The following is a 7500-nucleotide window of genomic DNA, read 5'->3' as shown; positions in this document are numbered from 1 at the left end:
ACAGACACCAGGGCACTGTGGAGTGGTAGGACGGAGGGACAGACAGACAGACACCAGGGCACTGTGGAGTGGGAGGACGGAGGGACAGACAGACAGACACCAGGGCACTGTGGAGTGGGAGGACGGAGGGACAGACAGACAGACACCAGGGCACTGTGGAGTGGGAGGACGGAGGGACAGACAGACAGACACCAGGGCACTGTGGAGTGGTAGGACGGAGGGACAGACAGACAGACAGACACCAGGGCACTGTGGAGTGGGAGGACGGAGGGACAGACAGACAGACACCAGGGCACTGTGGAGTGGGAGGACAGACAGAGGACTGTGGAGTGGGAGCGGAGGGACAGACAGACAGACACCAGGGCACTGTGGAGTGGTAGGACGGAGGGACAGACAGACAGACACCAGGGCACTGTGGAGTGGGAGGACGGAGGGACAGACAGACAGACACCAGGGCACTGTGGAGTGGGAGGACGGAGGGACAGACAGACAGACAGACAGACAGACAGACAGACAGACAGACAGACAGACAGACAGACAGACAGACAGACAGACAGACAGACAGACAGACACCAGGGCACTGTGGAGTGGTAGGACAGAGGGACAGACAGACAGACACCAGGGCACTGTGGAGTGGGAGGACGGAGGGACAGACAGACAGACACCAGGGCACTGTGGAGTGGGAGGACGGAGGGACAGACAGACAGACACCAGGGCACTGTGGAGTGGGAGGACGGAGGGACAGACAGACAGACAGACACCAGGGCACTGTGGAGTGGGAGGAACAGACACTCAGAATATGAGTGATGTATCTGGGGACAGACAGACAGACACAGGGGGCGCTGCCTTAAAAAGATTCTCTGATCCCTTTCTTTGTTTGGATGACATTATTTAGTTGGACCAGCGCCACCCGGGTTCAAAATTGTGCTTGGAGACAAGAATTCTCCTCCAAAAGTGCACAACATTATCCAATCATGTTCCACTCTGTGAGGCCGGACCTAGAACCAGGAGTTTGTCCTGACCACTAGACCTGACTAGGGAAAACTACCCCCTAATCCTCTAGCCTCCTGTCTCCTACCCCTCTAGTCTGCTGTCTCCTACCCCTTACTCCTCTAGCCTCCTGTCTCCTACTCCTCTAGCCTCCTGTCTCCTACTCCTCTAGCCTCCTGTCTCCTACCCCTCAAGCCTCCTGTCTCCTACCCCTCTAGTCTGCTGTCTCCTACCCCTTACTCCTCTAGCCTCCTGTCTCCTACTCCTCTAGCCTCCTGTCTCCTACTCCTCTAGCCTCCTGTCTCCTACCCCTCAAGCCTCCTGTCTCCTACCCCTCTAGTCTGCTGTCTCCTACCCCTTACTCCTCTAGCCTCCTGTCTCCTACTCCTCAAGCCTCCTGTCTCCTACCCCTTAAGCCTCCTGTCTCCTACCTCTCTAGTCTCCTGTCTCCTACCCTCAAGCCTCCTGTCTCCTACCCCTCAAACCTCCTGTCTCCTACCTCTCTAGTCTCCTGTCTGATATCCCTCGAGTCTCCTGTCTCCGATCCCTCGAGTCTCCTGTCTCCTACCCCTCAAGTCTCCTGTCTCCTACCCCTCAAGCCTCCTGTCTCCTACCCCTCAAACCTCCTGTCTCCTACCCCTCAAGCCTCCTGTCTCCTACCCCTCGAGTCTCCTGTCTCCTACTCCTCTAGTCTCCTGTCTCCTACTCCTCCAGCCTCCTGTTTCCTACCTCCTACTCCTCTAGTCTCTTGTCTCCTACCCCCATACCCCTCTAGCCTCCTGTCTCCCACCCCCTACTCCTCCAGCCTCCTGTTTCCTACCTCCTACTCCTCTAGTCTCTTGTCTCCTACCCCCATACCCCTCTAGTCTCCTGTCTCCCACCCCCTACTCCTCCAGCCTCCTGTCTCCTACCCCCTACTCCTCTAGTCTCTTATCTCCTACCCCCATACCCCTCTAGTCTCCTGTCTCCTACCCTCGAGTCTCCTGTCTCCTACTCCTCCTCTAGCCTCCTGTCTCCCACCCCCTACTCCTCCAGCCTCCTGTCTCCTACCCCCTACTCCTCTAGTCTCCTGTTTCCTACCCCCTACTCCTCTAGTCTCCTACCCCCTACCCCTCTAGTCTCCTGTCTCCTACTCCTCTAGTCTCTTGTCTCCTACCCCCTACTCCTCTAGCCTCCTGTCTCCTACCCCCTCTCCTCTAGCCTCCTACTCCTCTAGTCTCCCCATACTCTCCTCTAGTCTCCTACTCCTCTAGTCTCCTACTCCTCTAGTCTCCTGTCTCCCACCCCCTACTCCTCTAGTCTCCTATCTCCCACCCCCTACTCCTCTAGTCTCCTACTCTCTAGTCTCCTACTCCTCTAGTCTCCTACTCCTCTAGTCTCCTGTCTCCCACCCCTACTCCTCTAGTCTCCTACTCCTCTGGCCTCCTGTCTCCTACCCCCTACTCCTCTAGCCTCCTGTCTCCTACCCCCTACTCCTCTAGCCTCCTGTCTCCTACCCCTCTAGTCTCTTGTCTCCTACCCCCTACTCCTCTAGCCTCCTGTCTCCTACCCCCTACTCCTCTAGCCTCCTGTCTCCTACCCCCTACTCCTCTAGTCTCCTGTCTCCGACTCCTCTAGTCTCTTGTCTCCTACCCCCTACTCCTCTGGCCTCCTGTCTCCTACCCCATACTCCTCCAGCCTCCTGTCTCCTACTCCTCTAGTCTCCTGTTTCCTACCCCCTACTCCTCTAGCCTCCTGTCTCCTACCCCTACTCCTCTAGCCTCCTGTCTCCTACCCCCTACTCCTCTAGTCTCCTACTCCTCTAGCCTCCTGTCTCCTACCCCTACTCCTCTAGCCTCCTGTCTCCTACCCCTACTCCTCTAGTCTCCTACTCCTCCTCTAGCCTCCTGTCTCCTACCCCCTACTCCTCTAGTCTCCTACTCCTCTAGCCTCCTGTCTCCTACCCCCTACTCCTCTAGTCTCCTGTCTCCCACCCCTACTCCTCTAGTCTCCTACTCCTCTAGTCTCCTACTCCTCTAGTCTCCTACTCCTCTAGTCTCCTACTCCTCTAGTCTCCTGTCTCCCACCCCTACTCCTCTAGTCTCCTATCTCCCACCCCTACTCCTCTAGCCTCCTGTCTCCTACCCCCTACTCCTCTAGTCTCCTATCTCCCACCCCCTACTCCTCTAGCCTCCTGTCTCCTACCCCCTACTCCTCTAGTCTCCTCTCCCACCCCCTACTCCTCTAGCCTCCTGTCTCCCACCCCCTACTCCTCTAGTCTCCTGTCTCCTACTCCTCTAGTCTCCTGTCTCCTACCCCCCTACTCCTCTAGTCTCCTACTCCTCTAGTCTCCTGTCTCCCACCCCCTACTCCTCTAGTCTCCTACTCCTCTAGTCTCCTGTCTCCTACCCCCTACTCCTCTAGTCTCCTACCCTCTACTCCTCTAGCCTCCTGTCTCCTACTCCTCTAGCCTCCTACTCCTCTAGCCTCCTGTCTCCTACTCCTCTAGCCTCCTGTCTCCTACTCCTCTAGCCTCCTGTCTCCTACTCCTCTAGCCTCCTACTCCTCTAGCCTCCTGTCTCCTACCCCTCTAGCCTCCTGTCTCCTACTCCTCTAGCCTCCTGTCTCCTACCCCTCTAGCCTCCTGTCTCCTACCCCTCTAGCCTCCTGTCTCCTACTCCTCTAGCCTCCTGTCTCCTACTCCTCTAGCCACCTGTCTCCTACCCCTCTAGCCACCTGTCTCCTACCCCTCTAGCCTCCTGTCTCCTACCCCTCTAGCCTCCTGTCTCCTACTCCTCTGCACACCCTTCTTAGTGGGACCCACTGTCTGCAAGCACATGACCAGAAGCTGGTTTCCATCCATCGTGCCTCGTCATCATCGGCAGTAGTTAGGGTTGAACATTTCTGGGAAATCTAAAACAATTCCAAGGTTTTCCAGAAGTTATGGGAATGTTTCTACCCTCGCTGTAGTAGGAGGCAGCACCATCCATGCAGCAGCAGCAGCAGCAGCAGCAACAACAGACTGAGGAGTTACAGTTTACCTGATAACTATCCATATCTCCATCCTCCTCCTCCTTCTGGCAGGACAGAATACAGCACAGTACAGTACACTCAGTCAGACAGACAGACAGACAGACAGACAGACAGACAGACAGACAGACAGACAGACAGACAGACAGACAGACAGACAGACAGACAGACAGACAGACAGACAGGAGTAGTAACACACCTCTCCACTGTCTGCAACTTGGGAAATTGTGTCACTTCTCTTGCGTTCTGTGCAACAGAGTTGGGGTATATGCAGCAGTTTGGGCCGCCTGGCTCGTTGTGAACTCATTTGACAGAATTGTGACATAATATTGAAGGTTGTGCAAAGTAACAGGAATATTTAGACTTATGGATGCCATCCGTTAGATAAAATACGGAACGGTTCTGTATTTCACTGAAAGAATAAACGTCTTGTTTTTGAAATGATAGTTTCCGGATATGACCATATTAATGACCGAAGGCTCGTATTTCTGTGTGTTATTATATTATAATTAAGTCTATGATTTGATAGAGCAGTCTGACTGAGCGGTGGTAGGCAACATGATTTTGAGGTAGGGTAGACGCATGTTTAGGAGTTAATGTTTAGAAATAAATAAAGTAAGAATGCCAAATACATTTAAACTCAGTTTTTCACAATTCCTGATATTTAGTCCAAGTAAAATGTCCCTGGCTTAGGTCAATTAGGATCACCACTTTATTTTAAGAATGTGAAATGTCAGAATAATAGTAGAGAGAATGATTTATTTCAGCTTTTATTTCTTTCATCACATTCCCAGTGGGTCAGAAGTTTACATGTACTCAATTAGTATTTGGTACTATTGCCATTAAATTGTTTAACTTGGGTCAAACGTTTCGGGTGGCCTTCCACAAGCTTCCCACAATAAGTTGGGTGAATTTTGGCCCATTCCTCCTGGCAGAGTCAGGTTTGTAGGCCTCCTTGCTCGCACACACTTTTTCAGTCCTGCCCACAAATTGTCTATGGGATTGAGGTCAGGGCTTTGTGATGGCCACTCCAATACCTTGACTTTGTTGTCCTTAAGCCATTTTGCCACAACTTTGGAGTATGCTTGGGATCAATGTCCATTTGAAAGACCCATTTGTGACCAAGCTTTAACTTCCTGACTGATGTCTTGAGATGTTGCTTCAATATATCCACATAATTTTCCTTCCTCATGAAGCCATCTATTTTGTGAAGCGCACCAGTCCCTCCTGCAGCAAAGCACCCTCACAACATGATGCTGTCACCCCGTGCTTCACGGTTGGGATGGTGTTCTTCGGCTTGCAGGCCTCCCCCCTTTTCCCCCAAACATAACGATGGTAATTAGGGCCAAACAGTTCTATTTTTGTTTCATCAGAGGACATTTAATCCAAAAAGTACAATCTTTGTCTCCATGTGCAGTTGCAAACTGTAGTCTGGATGTTTTTATGCCAGTTTTGGAGCGGTGGCTTCTTCCTTGCTGAGCGGCCTTTCAGGTTATGTAAATATAGGACTCGTTTTACTGTGGATAAAGATACTTTTGTACCTGTTTCTTCCAGCATCTTCACAAAGTCCTTTGCTGTTGTTCTGGGATTGATTTGCACTTTTCGCACCAAAGTACGTTCATCTATAGGAGACAGAACGCATCTCCTTCCTGAGGGGTATGACAGCTGCCTGGTCCCATGGTGTTTATACTTACTTACTATTGTTTGTACAGCTGAACGTGGTACCTTCAGGCGTTTGGAAATTGCTCCCAAGGATGAACCAGACTTGTGGAGATCTACAATTTTTTTCTGAGGTCTTGGCTGATTTCATTTGATTTTCCCATGATGTCAAGCAAAGAGGCACTGAGTTTGAAGGTAGGCCTTGAAATACATCCACAGGTACACCTCCAATTGACTCAAATGATGTCAATTAGCCTATCAGAAGCTTCTAAATCCATGACATCATTTTCTGGAATTTTCCTAGCTGTTTAAAGGCACAGTCAACTTAGTGTATGTAAACTTCTGATCCACTGGAATTGTGATACAGTGAATTCTAAATTAATAATAAGTCTATAAGCAATTGTTGGTTAAATGATTTGTGTCATGCACAAAGTAGATGTCCTAACCAACTTGCCAAAACTATAGTTTGTTAACAAGAACTTTGTGGAGTGGTTGAAAATGAGAGTTTTAATGACTCCAACCTAAGTGTATGTAAACTTCCAACCTCAACTGTACATAGATTCTATTCACGACTCGTTTTGCTTGAAGAGGAAAAGTGAATGTAGAATGTTCTAGCCTCTTCAAAGTTCTCCTCTTCAAAGTTCACCTCGGCAGAAATATTGGTTTTATGTTACATATTGTTAGTGGGAGTTGTCACGTTCTGACCCTAGTTATTGTGTTAATTGTTTGTTTTAGTGGGAGTTGTCACGTTCTGACCCTAGTTATTGTGTTAATTGTTTGTTTTAGTGGGAGTTGTCACGTTCTGACCCTAGTTATTGTGTTAATTGTTTGTTTTAGTGGGAGTTGTCACGTTCTGACCCTAGTTATTGTGTTAATTGTTTGTTTTAGTGGGAGTTGTCACGTTCTGACCCTAGTTATTGTGTTAATTGTTTGTTTTAGTGGGAGTTGTCACGTTCTGACCCTAGTTATTGTGTTAATTGTTTGTTTTAGTGGGAGTTGTCACGTTCTGACCCTAGTTATTGTGTTAATTGTTTGTTTTAGTGGGAGTTGTCACGTTCTGACCCTAGTTATTGTGTTAATTGTTTGTTTTAGTGGGAGTTGTCACGTTCTGACCCTAGTTATTGTGTTAATTGTTTGTTTTAGTGGGAGTTGTCACGTTCTGACCCTAGTTATTGTGTTAATTGTTTGTTTTAGTGGGAGTTGTCACGTTCTGACCCTAGTTATTGTGTTAATTGTTTGTTTTAGTGGGAGTTGTCACGTTCTGACCCTAGTTATTGTGTTAATTGTTTGTTTTAGTGGGAGTTGTCACGTTCTGACCCTAGTTATTGTGTTAATTGTTTGTTTTAGTGGGAGTTGTCACGTTCTGACCCTAGTTATTGTGTTAATTGTTTGTTTTAGTGGGTCAGGACGTGAGTTGGGTGGCCATTCTATGTTTTGTGTGTCTAGTTTGTTTTTCTGTGTTCCGTCTAGCTCTGGTTCTCAATCAGAGGCAGGTGTCGTTAGTTGTCTCTGATTGAGAATCAGACTTAAGTAGCCTGGGTTTCCCTGTTGGTTTGTGGGTGATTGTTTCTGTGTGTTTTACACCACACGGTACTGTTTTCCGTTTTCACATTTGTTGTTTTTGTAAATTGAAGTGTTCAGTCTGGATGTATTATTAAATAAGATGAACACTAACCACGCTGAGCTTTGGTCCTCTCCTTCAATGGAAGAAAAATGTTACAGGCATGGCAACAACGATTTTGGTGTGGTGCAGCGCCACAGCTAAAATGACTGCAGCTGAAACGCTGTAGTCAACTTAAGCTGAAACACTGTAGTCCAACTAGAGGACAGCCGAATCAGATC

At 49.0% G+C, this 7500-nt stretch overlaps 1 pseudogene; it reads right to left on the bottom strand.

The window, feature by feature from the left end:
• LOC124027668 overlaps positions 1 to 4803 on the bottom strand; it is a 25948-nt pseudogene extending 21145 nt beyond the window's left edge.
• Positions 4804 to 7500: the final 2697 nt, after the last annotated feature.

The sequence above is a fragment of the Oncorhynchus gorbuscha genome, unplaced genomic scaffold, assembly GCF_021184085.1.
Source record: "Oncorhynchus gorbuscha isolate QuinsamMale2020 ecotype Even-year unplaced genomic scaffold, OgorEven_v1.0 Un_scaffold_3447, whole genome shotgun sequence".
Taxonomy (NCBI): domain Eukaryota; kingdom Metazoa; phylum Chordata; class Actinopteri; order Salmoniformes; family Salmonidae; genus Oncorhynchus; species Oncorhynchus gorbuscha.
Note: the sequence above shows the minus strand (reverse complement) of the source record. Positions and strands in the feature narration are given on the sequence as shown.